A 22,603-nucleotide genomic window follows, 5' to 3' on the forward strand; every position below is an offset into this window, starting at 1 on the left:
AAATAAAAGGCAAGAGTCTGGAATAGAAATTTAGGTCCAACTTAGCCCACAACATCATGACTAATTCTTTTTTCCTAAATCAGTTCACAAAGATACCCTGCCCATACATCTTCCTTCCATCATCTTTCTAGGAGGAGACTCAATGTCTTAGCTATGCAAAAAGGTGATTAGTCTGCCTGGAGTAGTAATTTCAGCATTCACTGCATAATCATAAACATGGAGATTGAATTTTCCATATTTAAATTGTAGTCGTTTCAGAGAAAACATTTAATTACATAATTAACAGTTACATAAATAATTTGCATTACTGACTTAATTTCTTATAGCTTAATAAATGGCTAGTTCTCTATTGAGACACTAAAACTCAACTAACTGAAACTCAAATATTAATTCCCCTGAGATAAATACAGAGATAAACAAAGACCCATAAACCACCACTAACCAAAATTATTTGGTTCTTTTTTTTTTCATTTGGTTGATGTTTCTAGAAACTGCCAAATCAAAAGGAAGAATGAGAAATAAGAGATACCCTTATCCAGTTAATAAACTTTGAAACTATTTTAATTTCTCATAATTTACTTCTAAACTTAAAACTACGCATTCATTTTCTTTTTTCCCATACAGCAAAATACTTAACGATAAATCTGGAATACACACAGAAACTGTAAGACAGTAATTATAAGGAAGGAAATAGATTTCATTGAACAGAGTATTGACAAAAAAAGTCTTTTCACCAGAACAATAGTTAAAGCAAAATGTCATTTCTTAAACCAAGATTCATGCCTTTATTAGACAAATATGGATGGATTCAAACCAAGGAGTTAGTATACTGCTCGACAGAACATTAATTTCTTCTTGAGCTTCATAAGTTAAAATATTTTATCATACTTAGGAAGGATTCCAAAAGAAAGAATATTGAGTTAAACAAGATAAACTTTCACAATTAAACAAGTAAACCAATTTCTTAAGCCCATTCAGTTCTTTCAATGAGGGAGAAAACAGATACAATCTAATAGCACATATTTTATAAGCAGCTACATGTTAATTTTAAATGTAAAATAAATTTCCCTTGTAGGTAATGATTTACATCATTATATTTTTCTTGTTAAAAACTATATATACTTTAATGTGCATAAAATAGCATTTCTTGAAAATCTAAGAAATCTTTTTAAAAAATTGGAAATATTGAGGTGGAGTATATTATAATTAAATATACTCAGATTATGATTTAATACTAAATTTTAATATTAAAATGTAGCCTGCAACTCATATTACAATCTGAAATATTTCTACATAGTTATAATACACATGTTATGATCCAGAATATTTCTACATATGCATTTAATTATATATAGATTCATAAGCTTTCAAAATACAGTCATCTGCACGTGTATGTATCTGCATAATTCAAGTTTTGTTGTTTTTATCAACAACTAATGTCCACTTACTATAATTTACCATAGAAGCATCAGTAATCATCTATTAAATACCACTGCACATTTAACAGAGTATGCAGCACTGAAATATGAGATCTTGAGTTCAGATTTACATGGGTAGTTATAAAACACAGGAATCTAAACTCCCAAAGTTATAGTACTTTTCTGCTCATGCCAAAAAATTACATACTGCTGTCAGAAAAAAAGTTGTGAAAATTACATATTTTAATAAGAAATAAACTCAATAAAAAGCTTTATTGAAACATACTTGATATATCATTAACTATGTATATTAGTAACATTTTAAATATTTTGACATTGCAAGAATCCGGAAAACAATTTCTGCAATCAACATATCAAATGCATCTATCAAGCCTGAAGATTTCTGTGTATCCCTTTGAAATCTCCTATTTTATTCCACCACCATCAATCATATGCAACTACTGATCTACTTTTTGAATTTCTGTTACTTAAATTTTTATAAAACATTACATAGATGACAGAGATATGTGCTTTTCATTAGTCTGAACTATTTAAATGCATAACTATATTTGAGATTCAAACTGTTATAGCTTGAATCAATAATTTATTCTGGTTTATTGCTGAGTATACTCAAATATATTGATCAATTATAAACATATTTACTTGGATATTTGTCTCTTGGTTATTTCAGTTATTTCTCAGCTGACTGGTGGTGTTTAGTACTCTTTGTTGATCATCAGCATCTAGAGAAAGATTTATTGAAGTTTTTTCTCCATTTCTTATTTATTTATTTATTTATTTACTTGAAAGAGCTACAGAGACATGGGAGAGAGAAGATTTTTCATCCACTGGTTCACTCCCCAGATTTTTGCAATGGCCAGAACTGTACCTAGCAGAAGCCAGGAGCCTTTTCAAGGACTCTCATATGTGTGGCATGGGCCCCAGCACTTGGGCCATTTTCTTCTGCTTTTCCCAGGCCATTATCTGGAGTTGGATCAGAAGAGGAGCAGCTGAGATTCAAACTGACACCCATAAGTGATAACGGTGTCATGGGTGCAGCTTTACCAGCGACATCAGAATGATGGTCCCTTTGCTCCATTTTTCAAATTTTACACAAGCAGACATTGATTCTTAGCATTGAATAATTTAAATATATCTTGGAAACGGATGTCAAATAGTGTAAGTGGGTAGAACCAACTTCTCACTATGGTTGAAGTATGCCTGGCCATGGTGATGGCTCAGAAGGGCAGGAGTCACCACACCTGCTCAGGACAACAGAACTCAACAGGTGGGGACCAGTGGCTGTCCCAAGGTGAAGTGGGAGGAAAGACTGCCCAACCTGCCAAGGACCACCACACATGTGGACAGGAGTAGAGCCTCCAGGAACCCTCTGGCTTTCATCAGGGCCTCCCCAGATCACACTGGCTTCCAGCTGCTCTGTACCTGTGGGAACTACAGCAACTTACCCTGCAGAGCCTGTAAGGGGGAGGAAGGCACTGGTGGGTGTGGGGCCCCCCGGCTACTGATGAAGACAGCCTGTCAGGAAGCACTTATTCCAGAACCTCCCACAGGTTTGCTGGGAGGAAAATCAATCATTTCACAACTCGGTGCAGCTTAAGGCTTCATACTGTTCTAACTATGACCGCCACACTGGATTCCAGATCAGAGCTTAGTGCTGCAAGAAGTGTCGATGTGTCTCACCCTGCCTGAGCCAGAGGGGCTGATTCACCCACCTATGGACATGAGTGCTCTGCAACCCTTGGCTTTGCATCTTGCTGCTCAAGAGCTGTCCTCCATGACCTTCTGAGGAGAAATGGGTTGTCATATGATTTTGCTGCTTTTCCAGAATCTTCCTGCCTGGCCTGGCCACAGGGAGGAGTTGCTGCTTTCTGGCCTAGTTTCCCATACAACGTTTTCCTCGGTTGGGAAATCAGGAGGTAAACATTTGCTTAATTTTGGAAAGGAATCCCTTGTCTTCCTCAGTCGCTGGCCTAGCCTTGCTTCCTGTGGAGCTGTCCGTGGTGCTGCCAGCAGTGCTTCTGTGGGTGGCGCCATTCGCTGTCCCCTCCCGTCAGTCTCATCCTCTGCATAGCTCAAGATCAGGCTCTGCTGCCAGCTCATTAGCGTCTTTGGAACTCTGATCTTGACATGAATGCAGTGAGCTCCGTCTTTGGAACTCTGATCTTGACATGAATGCAGTGAGCTCCGTAGCCGTAGCTGCTAATCCTGGGGATGCCTTTCCCAGTCAGCTGAATCTTCTGATCTGCCTGAATCCCAGAGGGGATTGTCACGTTGATTGTCTAGCACAGCATTTGAGGTCTGACTTCCCCCCAAGAATGGAGAGAGCTGCAGAATTAGAGGTGGGAGTGGATGTATGCGCTGTTCCTCTGGAACACGGGGCTTTTCTGCATCCTGCACGTGGCAAAATTTTCTTTTTCCCACAGGCATTCTCACAGGCCATCCTCGACTCCTGCAGGCCCCAGGATCGCCACCCGCTTCTGCTTGGTTTTTCCCACTCCCCTGCAGATCACACAGGGAGTCGTGATGATAGAGCCATGACCACCACATCTCCCACACCTGGAGTGCATTACAAAAGGATAGGTGTTGATGATTTCCATGCCGGAGCTGCCACACTAGTGGCAGTGCTGCACCTTGGTGCCAGGCTCATTCCCCTTCCTGTCCCAGTGCTCATATGTGTCTGTGATATTCACAGTGAACCCCTTGTTGACACCCTTGGCCGCCTGATTGAATGTCAGACTGCAAGATGTATTCCTGAGGCTGATCTAAGATGCCCTGGAAATCTCCAAATGAAGATGAGAACTCCCCAAAGATCTTTCGGAACAGCTCCTCAAGGTCAACAGTGGGGCCACCTCTCCAGTAGCTCTGCCCAGGGCTGCTGGCCCCTGGATCAATCCAAGTGGAGCCCTAGGCATCCTACTGCTTCCTCTTAATCTCCTCACTCAGCATCTCATAGGCTTCTGCCAGCTGGGAGAACTTCTCCTTTCTGCTTCCTTATTCATGTCATGGTGATATTTCTTGGCAAGCTGGTAATAGGCTTTCTTGATATCTTACTGGCTGGCATTTTGAAGCACTCCTAAAATCTGATAATAAGCTTCTTTGGCTAAAAGGGCACTTGTTATACAATTTATTTCGGTACTTCTGTACTAAGTCAAGTGAATCAAGTTGTAATTGCCTTAACTAACATTCCAACAAACTTTCAAAGGTGTTATTGCCAACAACCTTGGAATCTGAAAAGGTAAAAACTATTTTCTTACCTAAGAAGGTAAAGGAAATCACTAAATGTAAATCTAGTAGTGATCAAGAAGATGTTAGCAAATCAATTCTTAGAATCAATTATTTTATAAGCGTATTTTCAGTGTGTGACTTTTTAAACAAAATAAGGAAAATGTCAAATCTTATAGAAACAGATTTAGAACTAAAAATACATTTTAAAAATAAATAAAAAGTAGGTGAATTTTTTGAGACATGAAAAATGGAGAAAAAGGATGTAACTAATTTAACATCTGAATACTTACATTTTCTCAGTCACTCATTTAGGACTTACTTTTTATAACTGTTTTAGCCCCACTTATCCACATCATTGGATAGCAATAGATTCTGTTCTTAAGACTTTTTCCTTAAAATATAATTTGCTAATAGAATTCCTTGATTCTCAAGTTGTTCCTACATGAGGTATTTCCATGATATCATTTGTTCCTCTCCTTTTCTATTTGTGTACACAATTTATAAGACTCATTACCTTTGTAATCATGAAGTATTTAAATATGTTGTTCTCAACATCTTTGCTGATTTAGCAATGGATTTGATTAATTGTCTTATTTTCTTGATACTTCTTGCTTCTATGCCACAGGCTTAATAAAATACAAACTATTATTTTTTGCTGGGAAGCTGTGGTTCTACTTAGAGATGGAAGCAATTATTCATCATGATTGCCATCTGCTTGTTCAGCCTCTAAGAAATCTTCATGCTAAAATTATGCCTATCAATGTAGCAGTGTAACACCTTTCACATGCTAAAAACAAAATGAAACAGAATGGGAGACAAGTGTATGCTAAAAATTTGCAGCATCTTTCTAATCTCTTTAATTAATCTGTTCTCCTTTGGCCAATGTGTTTCTTTCTATTGAATTTTATTTTTTATTTTTATGAATACAGAGAACAGATCTCATTTCAAAAGAACAATTCTAAGAATTTAATAACACTCCCCCCACCTCCCTCCTTCCTTCCTTTTTTTCCCTACAATTCTTATAAAAGCATAATTTAAATCCACTCTATAATCACAGGCTTAATAGGCCACTAACAATAACATCAGCAAGTGATAAATAGGAGGACTACAATTCCGCAGGAGTATAAATAAGGACTAAAAACAACAATAAAATTACAAGTCTGTTTCATTCCTATACATTTTTTATTCTATATAAACTACCATGTATCAAAGAAAATAAATGATATTTGTCTTTTTGGGGTGTATTTCATTGAAAATAATGTTTTCCAGTTCCATCCATTTTGTTGCAAAAGACAGGCTTTCATTCTTTTTTATGACTGGGTAGTATTTCATTGTGTATAATTACCACAAAGTCTTTCTTCAGTAATTAGAGTCATCTATTTGTTATGTATTATGAATTGAGATGAAAATAAACATGGAGGAGCAGATAACTCTTTCATGTGCTGATTGCATGTCATTTGGGTAAATTCCCAGCAGTGGGATAGCTTGGTACTATGGCAGATTCATTTTCAGATTTCTGAGGAATCTCTATACTGTCTTCTATAACAGTTGAACTAGTTCACATTCTCACCAACAGTGTATTCTTGTACTCCCCCCCCCCACATATTCACCAACATTTGTTGTTTTTTGAATTTTAGATGATAGCCATTTTTTTTTTAAATATTTATTTTATTTATTTGAAAGACATAGTTATAGAGAGAGGTAGAGACAGAGAGAGGTCTTCCATCCACTGGTTTACTACCTAGATGGCCTCAACTGGCGGAGCTGTGCCGATCTGAAGCCAGGAGCCAGGAGCTTCTTCTGGATCTCCCACATAGGTTTAAGGGCCCAAGAACTTGGGCCATCTTCTACTGCTTTCCTAGGCCATAGCAGAAAGCTGGATCGGAAGAAGAGCAACTGGTACTAGAACTAGCACCCACATGGGATGCCTGCACTTCAGTCCAGGACTTTAACCTACTGTGCCACAGCACTGGCCCCATGATAGCCATTCTAACTGTGGTGAGATGAAACTTCATTGTGGTTATTTGCATTTCCCTGATGAATAGCGATCCTGAGAATTTGTTCATTTGTGATTTGTATTTTTTGTATTTTATCATTTGAAAAATGCCTGTTCATATCCTTTGCCCACTTCTTAACTGGGTTTTTTTTTTTTTTTTCTTTTTTATTTTAGTTGCTATTGTTGTTGAGTTTTTTGAGCTCTTTACAGATCCTGGATATTAATCCTTTATCACTCACATAGTTTGCATATATTTTCAGTCATTGTTTTGTGTGTTACCTTTGCTGTACAGAGCTTCTTAGCTTGATGTAATCCCATTTGCCCCTTTTTGCTTTTATTTCCTGTGTTTTGGGGATCTTTTCCAAGAAGTCTTTGCCCATGCCACTGTCTTGCAGAGTTTTCCCAATGTCTTCCCCTCATAGTTTGATGATATCAGGTCATAGTTTTAGATCTATGGTTCACTGTGAGTTGATTTTTGTATAAGGTATAAGATAGGGGTCTTTTCCCATGCTTCTACCTGAGTAGATATAATTTCCCCAACACCATTTGTTGAAGACACTCCTTTCTCCAGGGATTGATTTTAGTTTGTCAAATATTAGTTGGTTGTAGCTGCATGGATTAATTTCTGGGATTCCTATTCTGTTCCATTGGTTTACATGTCTGTTTTTGTGGCTGTACTAGGGTGTTTTGATTATAACTGTATTACATCTTGAAATCTGGTATTGTGCTGCCTCCATTTTTTTTGTTGTTGTTGTTTAAGGTTGTTTTTGCTGTTTAGGGTCACTTGTGTTTCCATATGAATTTTAACATTTTTTTTCTAGATTTGAGAAGAATGTCCTTGATATTTTGATAGAGATTGCATTGAATCTGTAAATTGCTTTATGTACTATGGATATTTTGATGATATCAATTCCTCCAATCCATAATCATGGAACATTTTTTTCCATTTTTTGTGTCTTCTATTTCCTTCTTTAATCTTTTGTAATTTTCATTGTAAAGATCTTTCACATCCTTGGTTTCATTTTTGGTATTCAAATTTCTTGTGGCTATTGTGAATGGTACTGATCTCACAAATTCTTTTTCAGCCATGGCATTTTTTGTGCACCAAGAAACACAAATATTTGGAATATTCTAATAGATCTTGTAATACTCTTTTAGTGATTCAACTCATGATTTAAAATATCTTCCTCTTGTTGTGTACCCATCTGCTATGCTGATGTTATATACTAGGCAAAGACTGTTGGATCATTCAAAGAAGGAATTTCTCTTCAATGCAACCACAAAGATCTTGCTTATATATTAACTGGTATGCATATATGTTACTATTTCCTTCTATTAATTTTAAATCACCTTGAAGTCCAGATTCTTACTCATTTTTCCATTTTAGCAAGGATTCTCCTTTATAAAAAGAATCTGAAATTTCTGGTTCAAATCACTTACTTTAGTTGTCAAACTATATTCAGAAGCAAATCTGAGGCTATAAACTTTTTCTTAGGGGCAAATATGTAACGTGTTGGTGGTAGATGTCAAATGTTGGTCTATATTAAAATTATCTAACTTAATAAGTATGCTCTATGATGTAATGGTGCTTTGTTATTGAATATTTCCTTGGTGTGTATATTTGGTTTAGTGGATAACATTCCTCGTGGGATGCACTCATTTCATATTGGTGTACCTGGTTTCAAATCTCAGTCCTATTCCTGACTCCACCTTCCTGCTAATGCCCATCCTGGGAGGCAGCAATAATGGGAGACATTGATTGACTTCCTGGCCTTTGGCTTCAGCCTGATCCAGCTCCAGTCATTGCGAGAATTTTGAAAGTGAAAAAGCAGATGGGAATTCTCTGTCTTCCTCTATCACTATGGCTCTGTGTCTCCCAGATAAAAGGAAAGGAAGGAAGGGAGGAAGGGAGGAAGGAAGGAAGGGAGGAAGGGAGAAAGGGAAGAAGGGAGGAAGGGAGGAAGGGAGGAAGGGAGGAAGGAAGGGAGGAAGGAAGGAAAAGAAGGAAAGGAAAGAAGAAAGAAGGAAAGAAGAAAAAGAAAGAAAGAAAGAAAAAGAAAAAAAGAAAGAAAGAAAGAAAGAGAAAGAAAGAAAGGAAGAAAGAAAGAAAGAAAACAAAGACCCTGCATTAATCCATGGTTAGTTTCTCTAAAAGAAAATGTGTGCCTTTATATCATAAAGTATACCACTATATTTTAGTTCTCATTCGATTATTAACTAGACACTAAATTTTAACTTAAAACCAATATTTTAAATATAAAATAATCATTCCTTAAACCTCAGGAGTAGGTTAAAGTAGTCATTTTTAAAAATATTTTAAATATGCATTCTTTCCAACTGAAACAAGTAAACCTGTATTTCAACATCAAACTAACAGTTATTTCATTTGAAAAAATATAAAATATTGATTAGAATGGCATATTGAAATGCACAAAGCCAAAACACAATAATGACTTATTTAAAAGGACATTTTTGTAAGCTTTTTGAATGATGAGGAATAATTGCTTTCCCTGATAATTTTTTGTTGTTGTCAACTAGATCATGTTTCCATAGAGTGTGGCTATCAAGCAAAAGATACAAAATATTAAATGATTAAACAGTGTAGGCAGTTCTATGTTTAAAACAAGACTTCTTAATTAGAATACACATATTTAAAATGCCCTCCTCTATCTATAGAAATATGATGGCTGAGAATGACTTGTGTGCTACAGCAAATATCTGTCTCCAGTGACATTACATAGTTTAGATGGATGGTCCTAAAAATTGAAACATTTATTCTTGCCCAGATATGCATATTTTAGCATCTTTCTGGAATACTGATGAGAAGGATATCTCTGCTGACAGACTAAATATACTCCCAGAGATGATATTACATATTAATTTTACTTTCAGCATTAACAATTACCTGATGGTTTTTTTTTTTTTTCTATGAAAAGGGAGAGCAACCAATGGGTGCCTCAGTTCTGTGGAATACCTTTTCTCAGTCTCATAGCAACTGCCTCACATAGTCCTTTTTATGATGCAAAGCTCAACTAGCTATTCACTTTCAAAAGAGTTCTCTACGGGGCTGTAAATCATAACATTCATCTAAGAGGTGTTTTGAAAGGATTAAAAGTTATCATGTGAATAATGAAGTTAACACAATAAATGAGAGATAATGAGAACTCAAAAACAGCTCTTTCTGCTATTATTTGTGTTTTCATTTTCATTATTATTCCTCTAAGATTGGTAGTAAGAAAAATGTCCTGGGGAAAGAAGTGGTCTGGAACCTTATCATATGTGAAACAAGACTGTGACCAACCACACCTGCATTAAATGTCTTCCAACTTTTAATACGTACAAACACTGGTAAGTGCCAAGTGGATCTGCATTCCTAGGAGGAATAAAGTGAGAATAAAGTGTCTCTGTGAAGACATAGCTTCATCAGTTACTCCCAAATATTTTAGATATTAAAATATTTTATGTAGATCAATATGTATTTGAAGATTTTAAAATACAGCAAGGTGATGAACTAAAATATTTTTTGTACTTCAGTAGGCATTCAGTTCAATTATAGACATCATTCAGTTCAAATATAGATATAATTATTGAAATTTCTTTCTATTTCACCTAATCATTATCTGAACATTTCACAGGAAATCCTGTAAAAGTTACAGTTGGAGTGATCTGACGTCTATTTTGGCTACCAACACTCTTTATTTAATTTTGTTGTCTTGGTATTCTGTATGAATTGGAATGAATAATTGGAATGTTATAATCTCTTGCCCTGTATATTCTCTTGCTTTAAATCAATGCATTATTATTTGTAATACATAAAATTAAGTCATAATATTTTCAGTAGACTTCTGCCACCACATAGAGCATCTGCCTTGGTCTCACCTAGTAAGTGTGACACACTTGAGAAACATACTCTCATTTTAATCTATGATATAATATTAAATATCATAGATGAACAGTAATGAGCTATTTTTTTCCAGGTCTTCATCTTTCTAGGAAGAATGTAATTATCATCTCCTTTTCAAGGACCTTTTCTAATGCTTAGATGCAAGAGACTATGACAACAATTTTTCTGGTCTACAATAATGGACTGGGAAGTATTCGATTCTGTGGCTTAAGCAGCCAAATTGTTATGTAGTCCATATCATGGCTTATGAGATAAATGACACTTAAATTGAATGTTTGTGAAAATTATACAGGAAGTAGATCATAAGCAGCCCTTATATAGAACATATAGAGAATAGTATGAATATACTCGTGAAGTAGGCAGGCATACAGGTTAAAATTGATCAGATTTGTGAACTGGAAGACCACGCCCCTGTGTGACCTCATGCTCCTCCTACCTGATGCCTTTGCCACACCCCTGTGTGGCCTCATTGCCCTACCTGGCCACACCGGGGTGCCCACCAGCCAATCAGGTTAATTAACCACTCCCCTTTGGAGTGGGTTAAAAGCCTAGGGCACAGTGTGTCTGGTCCTGCTCTTCTTCCCTGGCCTCTTGCTAGGACAGGGCTTGCTGTAGCCCTGCCTGAAGGCCATGTGCTCTACGCTTCCTGGCCTAAATGCTCATTCACATGGCTGGTTCCTGGTGCTCGGTATGAACCCCCATTCACTTCTCTCCCCTAAATAAAGCTCTCACTCTTATGCACCTTTCTTACTAAATAAAAGCATAAAACGTACCATGCTGCCTTGTTTATCTGTGCTGGTATTTAGAATTCTTCTCTAAATATTAAGCAAGAACCCTCTTGGCCTTATTAATATCGGGGATTTAGTAATAAGCCTGTGGTGAAATTGTAAGGCACCCCAAATTCCAATAGTGCATGTGGCACCCCGGATAGCATTTCTAGGGAGCTTTAAGGGGCCACATTTCAGGGTATATTTTAGGGGGTCTTTTCTGATTTCACTCAGTACAAAGCTTTAAAATTTATTTTTTGATATAAATTCACAGCTGCTTGTTGAAGATATTAGCACATGTGAATTAAGTATTAGTAATCGATTTTATTTCATAAAGAAAACTGAACAAAAGTGGGATCTGGCCTTAACTTTGGCTTGTATCATGTACTCTGAGAGTATAGTTACATTATTGATTGCATGAAACCAGAAGGCACAAGTCTTCTGGCAAATACTGATATCTACTTTAAAGCATAGTGAATGTTTCAAAGTAACTGTAAATGTAGATAATGATCTAACACCTGCAGTGTAGAAGGCAAACTTCTACTATATGAGGAATGAATTTTTATTTAGATCAAACATCTGATAGCTTTTTATTTAAATCAAATATCTGTTCTTCACATTAATTTCACTTATTGCATGTTTTCTTGTAATAGTGATTAAAACTGCAGCATTGATTGTTTATATGTTGCTTCCATTTGATGCCAGGTTTAATATCTCTGATCCACTGATTCAAATGGAAATATGTAAATTAATTCCAAATATGGTTTATTTCTTTCTTGTGATTATTAGCTATTGATGATTTAATATTGCCCTGTTCTTATAAATAGAGATTTAGAGCTTGAGGTTGAAAATAAAATAATTTGCCTTGATGTTTATTTGTAAATGCAAGTTTTTGTTGAACAGAAATGTTGTAGAAAAATTATATGCTTACAAAATCAAGAATCTGTAAAGCATAAATGTCTTTGTAATTCAAATTGCACCCAGAAATATTGTAAAATTTTATCAAAAGAAAAAGAAATTGGTGTCCCAAAAATTTATATATGGGCATATCCAAATAATTTCATTGCACTATTTTGTGATGAAGTTTATAATAAATCTAAAGTATACTTAATTTTGCCATGATTTGTACTTTCTCTTTTTTGTCTATTAACCAAAATCAGCAAATTTTTAAACATTTAAACATTACTTTTCTAACAGAAACCTAAAAAGATAAGGAATAATTCTTTCATACCTGAATACTCAAAATTTTATATATGTTATGCAAAATGAGTTGAAACCCATTAAGCAAATTATTCTATATATGGAATAGCAAAAATGTTCCACATTTGAAAATAATGCTTAAGTAAATGGAAAACATCAAAAGTCACTGTTAACATCAATGATAAACACACAAAAATAAGCAATGTATTTTACATAATGCTATACTTGAATTTTGAAACATTATGATCAAAATTTAGATTACCTAGAAATTCATGGAGAGGCTTTATATAGAACAATTTTTACTTGTGTAAGTTTATACTTTCTATCACAATAAAGTTTTAGTAGACAGATTTAAAAATTTTTAAAATGGCCCTAGTTCTTGATTCTATCTCATAAGCAGACATTTTGCAATGTGGCTCAGCAGTGTCTTCTAACAAGAGGCAACTGGTCATGGCAAAAGTGATGTTTTGCCAGCAGAAGCCTAGGTTTCAAGAAGTTGGAATGCTTCTGCTATTAATCTTGGAGATTTTCTAGGCTGTAAGAAGAAGCTAACGAGAAGACAAGAGAGTGCCTACAGAATTCAATTGTCCCTGAAGAGGACAACTGAGACCAGCCTGATGAATGGATGAGTGGGTAGAGCTAAACCCAGGTAAGTCAGACTTGCTGAGCAGAATAGCCCAGTCACTTCAAAGGCTTATGATAAGTAATTAATCATTAATTTAATCCACTCAACATTAGGATTGCTTGTAATTGCCAATTGATGAAAGCATTAACATGGAAATGTTTTCAAATTTGTAGCATATAATTTAAATGAAATGCCCAAAATGTTCATAAGGATAACTTTTTGAGTTTTTGAGTTTGAATTTCTAAGCATCTTCCTTAAAAATGAAAAAAAAAGGAAAATGCTGATAAAGACAATGAGACAAATTTGAGCATTTCAATTGAAAAAAAGAAAGGAAGAAAAAAAAATAGAGATAAGAATGTCCTCTCAATTCTCTATGCAGATCAACAATACAAAAAAGACCATTCCTCAATTTAAAACTGACATCTACAGAAATAGTTCAGAGTCATTAATCAGTGGAACTTTAGCAGCCATAGAAAATACAATGAAAAATTAAATAGAATTAGGAGTGGGAAAGATAACATTATTCAGATAAATAATTCACATAGTATTTGAGACAGATACAATTAAGAATTAAGTGGAGTGTCTGAATCAAAAGGTGATAGATAACTGTGTTCTTGTTAAGTGAAAAATCCTGCATATAAGAAGCCTGTCTTTATAAATTTATAAAAATACACACACATATAATTTTTATATTATAGAAATAATTTAAATAATAATTACATCTATTTTCAAAGTTCAATAATTTATTTATTTCATTTAATAAAGTATGTATATTTTAAGTATTTTAAAGCGTTAACTGTTACATTTTTTCCAATTTTAAAGATGTTATATTGTACCCCAATCATACAAGGATATTTCAGTTATTCTAAAATACAAGTATACTTCAGTTATTCCAAACTTGGTAATATTTATTAATAAAATCATAATTTTGTTTTTAATATAGACTTTTAATAGTCAATATTTGCCATGCTAGATGACAAATTTTCACTTTAATGACTGTGTTTTAATGAAGTGTTTGCTCTGTTGTTACTGTTTATTAATGTATTTAAGATGCTTGCAGGTAAAAAAGAGTAGGCATCCAGAAAAAAAAAATGATGGGAAGCCTGTGGAAAAATGGAGGATAGCACAGGGACTTGGCAATAGCAATGAATTCCAGAAATTCTCCAGAAAAAGAAATCTTATGTTTAAAGAACTAAACATTGCTAAAATCTCTAGGATATGAGTGAACATAGGATATAAATTGAACCTGCAAGGAATCTAAACTAAGTTTTATGATGAGAATTTTCATTACTCAATAATGATGATTTGTTATCCTTCAAAATGATCTTTCTTTTTTGGCTAATTTTAGCTATTACAGTGAAGAAGGCAAAGTTTTATGATATGGTCATTAAATGAGGAATAGCTATACTTTCTGAAGCCACTAGGTACAAAGCAAATCAGGACACACTTTCCAAGTGATCCATTCTGTCCAATTTTTCATGATTCTACATGCTTGAGCAATATAGTATTGTGCTGTGATGAATCCTACAGTATATTATTTGTCTACCTTCATTAATACCATTTACATACAGTATGATTACCAATAAATCAACAAAATTATAAAGAAAAGTATCTTTCCATTCACTTCACTGCACACTCACATCATACACTTAAAATCATGTAAGTAAAATATCTGAGGATCCTCCCTTCCCTTATATTATTACTCATTTTAACACTTGAAGGATCTATGTAGGTTTTGTTTGCCTTCCCACCCATCTGTTCAACTATTCGTCCATTCATCCATCGATATTTCTATCACTCTCATAGTTTAGACCTGTTTTAGAGTAGCTGTTAAATAAGTGACAATGCTAGTGGTCATCCTTGGTATTTTGTTCTTTGATTCTCTCATCCTTCTCATTCTTCATACAGAGTTCAAATCCCCTTTTATTTATAAATATCTATCTTGATCCACCCATTTCACCTGTTCTAATCCTGTTTTCAATAGCAAAGCTATGCTTTTCTCAACATATACTTAGATGTCCAGGACAGCACCTCCCATCAGAGCTTTTCTCTCTCCAGTTTGCTTCAGAAGAATACCAGGATAATGGACCCAAACTCAAATATGCTCATGCAATCTCACTGATAGTAACTCTTTGGAGTTTTCCCATGGAGTTTAATACAGATTCCAGAGAGACGGCATGCACCAGGAACATCTAAGAGGAACATCTAAGGGGAACACCTGTGCAGTCCCCAAGAGAGCCGGCCGGCGGTGTGCCGCTCCCCTGCGGAAGTGGGGAATGTGGCCAGGGGGAACTGCCCTTCCACGGAGGTGGAAGGGACAGTAGCCAACCTGGGAAGAACCAGCAGCAAACCCGGGGAGGGCCGAGCAGACGAAAAGAACAGCGCAGGGTTCAGTGTTGCTCCTCCACGAAGAGGGGGAGCGACAATTATGATCATACTTGGCTCTTTTTTTGCAAAAGGTTATTATTATTGTTATTTTCATTTGAAAGGCAGAATGTCATAAAAGAGGGAGATGACAGGTATCTTTTTTTTAAAGATTTATTTATTTTATTTGAAAAGCAGAGTTACAGAGAGAAAGAGAGAGAGAGGGAGGCCTTTCATCCACTGGCTCACTCCCTAGATGGCTACAATGGCTGGAGCTGCACTGATCTGAAGCCAGGAGCCTCTTTCGGGTCTCCCACATGGCAGCAGAGGCCCAAGGACTTGGACCATCTTCTACTGCTTTCCCAGGCCATTAGCAGAGAGCTGGATCGGAAGTGGAGCAACCAGGACTCGAACTCGTGCCCATATGGGATGGTGGCACTGCAGGCAGCAGCTTTACCCACTACAGCACAGCACTGGTCCCAACAGATATCTTCGACTCTCTGGTTCCTACCCTAGCTTTCTGTAACAGCCAGGGTTGGAGTAGACTAAAGCCAGGAACCAGAAACTCCATCAAAGTTTCTCACATGGGTGGCAAGGACACAAATGATTGAGCCATCATCCACTGCCTCCCAGGGCACACACCAGTTTGACCTTATTATTCATATATATATATATATATATATATATGCATATATATAAGCAGTTGTATCCCCATTATTTTCATTTCTTTATTCTTTTGTTTACTTGATTTTTCCTCATTTATCAATCTTATTAGGTTCAGAAAAAATTTTTATGTTAATTTTTTTTATTTTTTATTTTTTTGACAGGCAGAGTGGACAGTGAGAGAGAGAGACAGAGAGAAAGGTCTTCCTTTGCCGTTGGTTCACCCTCCAATGGCTGCCGCGGCCGGTGCACTGCGGCCGGCGCACCGCGCTGATCCTATGGCAGGAGCCAGGAGCCAGGTGCTTTTCCTTGTCTCCCATGGGGTGCAGGGCCCAAGCACCTGGGCCATCCTCCACTGCACTCCCTGGCCACAGCAGAGAGCTGGCCTGGAAGAGGGGCAACCGGGACAGAATCCAGTGCCCCAACTGGGACTAGAACCCGTTGTGCCGGCGCCGCTAGGCGGAGGATTAGCCTAGTGAGCCGCGGCGCCGGCCTAGGTTCAGAAAATTTTATCTTTTACTTCCAATAATAAATTTTTGCTTTAAGTGATCCTTTATTAAATTTGTTTTTGATTCATCCTTTATGTTATACTTTTTATTTCTATATTTTCATTTAATTGTCTTACATTTCCAAACAAACAGATTGACAAATAATTACTATTCATTTTAGGGATGCAATGTAATAATTTTAATGCTTGTATACATTAAGCAATCATCAGATCATGCTAATTATCATATCCATGCACCTCAACATTTTTCCACAATGACTATTTCAATTTACAGCTCCTTCAAAAGCACATAAGAATTCCCTTTTCTCCATGTAGTCACCATTATTTGTTGTTTTATGACTTTTTGGTAATATACATTGAAGATGCTGATAAAATACCTCACTGTGATTTTACATATTTCATTGATGATAAGTGCAGTTCAGCATGTTTTAAAAGAACTTGTTGGCTTTTTGCATATGGTCTTTTGAGAACTGTCTATTCACATATTTTACCCATTTTTAGTTGATATTTTTACTGTTATTTGATTGGGTCCTTACATATTAAGAATATTAATCCTTTTGTAACTGGACCAAATACTTCTGTGGTTTCATTTTCATATTCTGATAAACAAAAGTAAATTACAAAGCTTGTGACTGAATAAAGTGTTCAAACAAATAATACTTGTTTCTACATTCCAGAAACTGGCCTTGAGAAAGCCAGATGCAGTTTCAAACTAATCTAACCCTCTCCAGTCACCATGATAGGAGGTTTGAGTTTGTTGCAACAAAATACAAAGGCCATGATAAGCATGGGCTGTAAGCTGAGTGGGCTTCCTTCTTATAGAAACACTGGAATCCCTTAACCCAATATTTCAGAACTCAGACAAATAATATTTTGTAGCTACTTAGTTGTACAGAACATCCTCCTATGCCCTCCTCATGATAAAACCATCAACAAATGGCACTGGAGTCTGAAAAACCTTATTATTGGACCCAGAACCTGCTTCAGCACCTGGCTCCATAGCCCAACCTCCCTTGCAGCCTTTTTTAAAGCCCCCGGCCATCCTCACTAAGCAGCAGAGTAGGTCTTGAGATGCACCAAATCTGCTGTTTTCCTCATCTATGGATGGATTAAACTTTCTCTATTCTATTCTTAACCATCAAATCTTGACCTCGTTATTTTGGTTCAGCACTGGGGACAGAGAGAGAGAGGTTTCAGTAATATTTTTTCAGAAAAACAGCTGGCAAATATTTCTACCATTCTGTATGTTGTCCTTAATTCTATTGCTCATTTTCTTTGTTGTTCAGAAGTTTCCCAGGTTGATATATTTCATTTGTCTTTTTTTTATTTTTTGCTTTTGTTGCTTGTGCTTTGAGGTCATATCAAAAAAATTCTTATCAAAATCAATGCCCTGAAGCATTTCCATTATCTTTTCCTCTAGTAGTTTCACAGTTTTGAAGTATTTAAGTCTTTGAAGTCTCCAATCCATTTATATCTTTAAACCATTGTGAATTAATGTATTAGTTTTTCATTACTGCAGTGAAATATTTAAGACTTGCTATTTACGAAGAAAGTCTGATGTTTGTAATGGTTTTGGAGATTCATAGTCCACGATATGGTAGACTCATGAATTCAATAACTGACAAATGTGGCAGTAGTGGAACATGGAACATGGAAAGAGTAAAGATCTCATGGTGAGCCAGGAAGCAGAGAGAGTCATTTTCTGTGACTCAGGGTAATAGCCAAGGGCACTTCCCCAATGATCTAAGGACCTCCTACTAGACTCACCTCCCAAACATCATACTTGGATTAAATTTTCCACCTTGTTTGTATCATGAACTTAGACTTTGGGGTTAAGCATTTCTATGCATTCAAAAGCCATATAATATTTAAACCATAGCAAGTTGTTCTGTGTTCAGTGAGTTAGGAATCAAGTTTTAATCATTTGCCTATTGATGTAGCACTTTTCCAGCACCATTTATTGAATATAGTTGAGATGGCCACATCCCATAATGGAGTGTTTGAATTTGAGTCTTGGCTCTGCTTCTGATTCCATTTCTGCTCAAGGATATGCAGCAAACCAGCAGGTGAGAACTCAAGTACTAGGGTCTTTGTCATCCATGTGGGAGGACTGGATTGGATTTCTAGTTTCTAGCATTGATTTTTTTTAATCCCTGGCTGTTGCAGGCATTTGGGGGGTAAGCCAGCAGAAGGAGCTCACTCATGTTCTTGCTCTCTCTCTCCCTTGCACTTTTTCTCTCTCTCCATCTCCCCGTTTAGTTAATTAGTTTTGTAAAAATAATAAAAACATTGTAGCAATAATGTGGCCTACATTATGGTATTAAATTCCTTCAAAGAGTATTTCCTTATATATCCAAAGGAGGTTATGATAGAGGTAGAAGCCAACCCAAATCTCCTTCATACAAAAGGGTTTGAGATATTTTAAGGGTGTTTTCAGTTTATGTTTTATTTCAAGGTTTTACAAATCACTATGGTTTTAACCTTTTGTGTTCCAAACTCATAGACTGAAGAATTTTGCCAAGTCTTCTCTTCAACTTTTGTCCTGCCAGCTCTATGAATCTCACAAATGATTTACTCATACTCTCAATGGTTCAATCATAATTCTTGAAGCAGCTGCCTGTGCTATTTAAATTTTTATTTTATTTTGCTTTACGTTACTTATTTGCATTTTATTTTATTTTTTAAAAATTTATCCAGTACACTGGCCCTGCAATTCCTAATGGCCTTGTAAACTAGATTTATTAAAATTTTACTTTATCCAAATTTTATTTTATACTTCTCCTTGTGAGATTGATAAAACTATCTAGTATTTCACTACTGGAATTTATATTGACAACATTTTATTTTCCTATACTTAATTATAGTCTTCATTGTTTTACAATGATGCTCTTATTGCTATGTTCCATCATCTAGAAATACCTATCATCATCTTGCACACTTGGGCCGCTGCCACCCATGTAGGAGATGCAGCGCAGTACCAATAGTCTTCTGCCTTCCACCTGGCCCAGACACTTTGGCCCAGCCAAAGTCATGTGACCATTTGAGGAGTGAATTAGCAGATGAAAAATTATCTCTCTTCTTCTCCCTCTCACTCTGTCACTCTGCCTTTCAAAAAGAATATAATAATTTTAAAACCAAAAGATTGGCCAGCATTGTGGCATACAGGTTAGGGCTACTGCCAACATCCCATATGGGTGTTGTGCATGTCCTGGCTACTCCACTTCTGATCCAGCTCCCTGTTAATGGACTGGGAAAAGAAACAGAGAATGGCCCACATGTGTGTGCTCCTGCCACCCACATGGGAGACCCTGAATGAGCCTCCTGTGAAGTATGCAGGCATACAGGTTAAAATTGATCAGATTTGTGAACTGGAAGACCACCCCTTCACCATGCCCCTGTTTGACCTCATGCCCCTACCTGATGCCTTTGCCACGCCCCTGTGTGGCCTCATTCCCCTACCTGGCCACACCTGGGTGCCAATCAGGTTAATTAACCACTCTTCTTTGGAAGTGGGTTAAAAGCCAGGACACGGTGTGGCCTGGGGGGTTCTTCTTCCCTGGCTTCTTGTCAGGAGGGGGCTTGCTGTAGCCTCATGCCTCCAGGGCATATAGGATTTATATTATATATGTAGTATATAAATGGCATAGGTTTATATATATATATATATATATATGCTGCATGCCTGGTTAATAAAGCTGTATATTTTGTATTATATATATGGCATAGGTATGATATATATATATGCATGCTACATGCCTGGTAAATAGAGCTGTGTCTTTTAAGAATAGAGATATATATTTTATATATGTGGCATAGGTGTAGTGTATGTATATACATATATGTGCTGCATGTGTGGTTAATAGAGCTGCATATATATATATATACATATAGTATATATATGGATGGCATAGGTGTGGTATATATATATATATACACACACATATATATGCTACATGCCTGATTAATGTATGTGTATTATAGTATATATGTATACAGCATAAGTGTAGTGTGTATCGGTATATATATGCTACATACATAGTTAATACTGATAAATCATATTATTATGATTTATATTATGTTTTGTGTGTGTATATATAGTATATATGTATGGCATATGTGTGGTGCGTATGTATATATATGCTGCATGCCTGGTTAACAGGGACATATGATTTATATTGTATTGTGTATATATATATTATGTATATACAGCATAGGTGTAGTGTGTATATGTATATATACATGCTACATGATTGGCTAATAGAGCTATATATTTCAGATCATATTATTCTGAATTATATTGTATTGTATGTACATATAATATATATATATACAGCATAAGTGTAGTGTGTATGTATATACACATGTTACAATCCTTGGTTAATATATATATTTTTTACATCATTATTATGATTCATATTGTATTGTATATATATAGTATATATATATAGCATAGGTGTAGTGGGTATAGGTATATGCACATGCTACAATGCCTGGTTAATATATATATATATTTCAGATCATATTATTATGATTTATATTATATTGTATATATATAGTATATATATACAGCATAGGTGTGGTGTGTACATGTATATACACATGTTGCAATGCCTGGTTGATAGAGATATATATTTCAGATCATATTATTATGATTTATATTATATGGTGTATATATATTATATATATACAGCATAGGTGTGGTGTGTATATATATATACACATGCTACGATGCCTGGTTGATAGAGATATACACTTCAGATCATATTACGATTTATATTATGATATCTATATAGTATATATGTAGCATATGTGTGGGGTATGTATGTGTATATACATACATAGTTAATATAGCTACTTAATATAGCTTGTATTCTAGATCATATTATTATGATTTATGTTGTGCATATATATAACATGTGTAGTGTGTATGTATACACACATGTTATGATTTATATTGTATTGTATATATATAGTATATATATACAGCATAGGTGTGGTGTGTACATGTATATACACATGTTGCAATGCCTGGTTGATAGAGATATATATTTCAGATCATATTATTATGATTTATATTATATGGTGTATATATATTATATATATACAGCATAGGTGTGGTGTGTATATATATATACACATGCTACGATGCCTGGTTGATAGAGATATACACTTCAGATCATATTACGATTTATATTATGATATCTATATAGTATATATGTAGCATATGTGTGGGGTATGTATGTGTATATACATACATAGTTAATATAGCTACTTAATATAGCTTGTATTCTAGATCATATTATTATGATTTATGTTGTGCATATATATAACATGTGTAGTGTGTATGTATACACACATGTTATGATTTATATTGTATTGTATATATATAGTATATATATACAGCATAGGTGTGGTGTGTACATGTATATACACATGTTGCAATGCCTGGTTGATAGAGATATATATTTCAGATCATATTATTATGATTTATATTATATGGTGTATATATATTATATATATACAGCATAGGTGTGGTGTGTATATATATATACACATGCTACGATGCCTGGTTGATAGAGATATACACTTCAGATCATATTACGATTTATATTATGATATCTATATAGTATATATGTAGCATATGTGTGGGGTATGTATGTGTATATACATACATAGTTAATATAGCTACTTAATATAGCTTGTATTCTAGATCATATTATTATGATTTATGTTGTGCATATATATAACATGTGTAGTGTGTATGTATACACACATGTTATGATTTATATTGTATTGTATATATATAGTATATATGTATTGCATATGTGTAGTGTGTATGTTTATACACTTGCTACATGCCTGGTTAATAGAGATATATATTTCGGATGACTTGTATGTATACTATGTATACA

The 22,603-nt window shown here is 35.3% G+C and overlaps 1 pseudogene; it reads right to left on the minus strand.

Annotated features, from left to right (window-relative positions):
* Positions 1 to 3,348: 3,348 nt before the first annotated feature.
* On the minus strand, positions 3,349 to 7,040 carry LOC100347211 (dnaJ homolog subfamily A member 3, mitochondrial pseudogene; annotated as a pseudogene).
* Positions 7,041 to 22,603: the final 15,563 nt, after the last annotated feature.

The sequence above is a fragment of the Oryctolagus cuniculus genome, chromosome 2 (assembly GCF_964237555.1).
Source record: "Oryctolagus cuniculus chromosome 2, mOryCun1.1, whole genome shotgun sequence".
Classification (NCBI taxonomy): Eukaryota; Metazoa; Chordata; class Mammalia; order Lagomorpha; family Leporidae; genus Oryctolagus; species Oryctolagus cuniculus.